This window comes from Cajanus cajan, chromosome 3 (genome assembly GCF_000230855.2).
Source record: "Cajanus cajan strain Asha chromosome 3, NIPB_CcT2T_4, whole genome shotgun sequence".
Classification (NCBI taxonomy): Eukaryota; Viridiplantae; Streptophyta; class Magnoliopsida; order Fabales; family Fabaceae; genus Cajanus; species Cajanus cajan.
Genome location: NC_138519.1, coordinates 29,960,928 through 29,963,747, shown reverse-complemented (window position 1 = coordinate 29,963,747; position 2,820 = coordinate 29,960,928).

The window sequence follows — 2,820 nt, the reverse complement described above, 5'->3', positions numbered from 1 at the left end:
TACTGAACGTGTTTTTCAAAACGCGCAAACAGGAAAAAATCAAGCCCAAAGCGTAAACGAGAAATTAGAAGTCCAAACAAACCCATCAAAAGCGCGAAGGCAAACAACCAAAAAATATATACACAACAATGTTTGCAGAGGTCAACACATGAATTCAAAGAGAAAACTCAAACAGAGAAAAATAAACTATTACAAAGGCGGCCTAGGCGGAGGCATTTTCACTTGAGCTATCTTCGAGGTCGTCCTCCTTCACCAGCTTTCCAAAACGTACCTCCTTCTCCACATGCATGGCAGAGAGGTCAAACCCTGGTGCGAGAAGCCTAGCCTGGCGAGCTGCCTTAAGGAATCCCCTCTTGTGTTCAAACACGACGGCTCGCTCAGTCTCCTCGAGCTTCCTCTCCAGCCCCGCCTTCGCCTCCTCTAACTTCGCCAGGTCCACCTTCAAAGCAGCATTCTCCTCTGCTTGGCCGCCGAGAAGCACCTCGTCACAAAGACGCTTCTCGGCCGCCGCCACCAACTCGGCCTTCTGCGCGGTGACCTCATCCTCCAAGGAGTGCACCCGAGCTCGGGAAAAGTTGGCAAGTTCCTGCAAATCACGAACCTGAGCAGCATAAGTCTCGTTAGATCTTAGAGCGATCTCCAAAGACTTCCGGATCCTCTCCACCTCCCTCTAAGTAGCTTGAAGCTCAGCCTCGTTCCCCAGCTTGGCCTCCCCGAGAGCGCCCGCCAAGGCCCGGTTCTCATCCTTTAAGGCTTTGTTCTCCTCCCTCAAGGCCTTGGCTTCTTCCTTCAAGGGCTGAACTCGACCACTCAGTCTGACCAGGTCCTCTTGCTGCTTGGACCACCTATGCTTCTAGTGGTCCACAATGGCCATAGTCCTATGCAGAAAGACCTGGGCAGCGTCAAGGCCTTCCACGGGCCCGACCTCTTCGATCATCCCCTAGTCCTCTGAGCTCAGCAAACCCTTGGGAAAGAACTTCTCAGCAATAACCCCCGCACTCCACAGCGAATCCATGTTAGCTAAGGCACTCACATGGTCCAATCGCACCTCAGAGCGGCCCTTCCCGAAGCGGTGGGCAATGTATCAGCTCCGGGAGACCCCCTGCGATGGACCAGATGACGGCGCTGAAACTACAAGCGTAGCTGTTGGGACCTCAGAACTCGGCCCCTTGCCGCGAACCTCGGCAGCAACAGAAGCGGCAACAGGCGTCCCCTGCTCAGCAACAGGAGCACTTGCCTCGGGCACCTCCGAGCTCGGAGCCGCCGGGGTCTCGGCAGCGTCCCCTACCTGCGGAAAACGGCCCTATGTTAGAGGACAAAAGAACAACATAGAAGATAAAAGAAAAAACAAAAAGCAAGGTACTCACCACGACGGACTAGGTGACGTGCTCAGCAACCTGGGTCACCACCTCGGCAGCCTGAGCAACCTGCTTAGCGACCTGAGGTCATCCACCGCATCAGCATCAGCAACTTTGGAGGTTACCTCCTCAGCATCCCGAGGGGCGAAGGTCCCCTCGACCTCCTTCCCCCCCCCTCTTCCTTTTCTTGCTCGTCTTCAGGGAGGAAACCTCCTCCTCTTGAGGCTCTAGAACCTCGATCTCGGTGATGTTGTAGCGGTGTTTCAACTCACGCCATTTGTTCCTGCCCATTATGCCTGCGAACACAAAGAACAAACACATCAGCAAAATAAGTTTTCACAAACCCTAACAATCTAAGAAAGACGGGATACTCACTCTCTAAGCCCCTCTCCTTGTACGCCGAGTTCGCAAGCGACAGGACGAGCTTGCAATCTAGCGGGCGAGCAAGAGCTTCAAGATTTTTAATGGCGGCCGACTTTTAAGCCGTCAATTGCAATTTCCCCACCCCGTGAAATCTAGTCGGGGCTGGCTGCCAGTAGAAGGGAAACTTCGGCAACCCGCCGAAGTAGAACGCCCCATCCTCCAACAGGTTGACATTTACAAGAGCCACCCGGAAAAATTCTTATTTGAAATTTTTATATGACTGGGAGTAAAGGGAAAACAGACCCCCATCCTTACTCCCACTCAGAGACATTAAGCCATAAGGAGGAGCACCCATTTTTAACTGGTAAAAATGAAGAAAAATGGGCAGAGACAACTCTATCCCCAAGGCCGAACACAGGACTTGGAAAGCCCTCAAAAAATCCCAGCTGTTGGGGTGCAACTAGCAAGGAGTCGAGTTGATAAAATTCAAAAAGTCACACTCAAATTGAGTGAAAGGAAGATAGACACCTAAATCCCTGAAAAGACACTGGTACACATAAAAGAAAGGAGGGTCAAAAGGACCCCCCATATAGACACGCTCGTCGGGCCGACAGGGCTCAAGCCGGACAAACACGGAGACAGAAGAATCATAGACCCTGTGCGATCTTTGTATCGCATTGACCTCCAGGAAGGACCTGAACATGCTCTGACACTCCCCCACATCACGCCTGACCCAGTCGTAGCCAGGAATGCCGGGGACGAGATCCTTAGGCGGGTTCTCCGCCTTCTTCTTTTCGGTGGCGGCCGTCCAGGTAGCCACCGCCTTGCCGCGCGTCTTACCCTTGCCCTTGGCAGTCACAAAAGGAGCGGCACCGCTATCACCAGCCATCAAGAAAATGAAAAGATTTGAGAAGAAGGAGAGGATAGGGAAATAGAAGTATCTGGTACTCCTTTGACAAATGAAAGAACAATAAGGGCGCGAGAGAGAGAAAAAGGGGTTTCCCGAATTCAAAACGGCAATAACACGTGTCAGCAAAGGGGACAAGACTGACAGCATATTAATGAGGCCCCATCATGATGAAGCACTACCATCATTGCG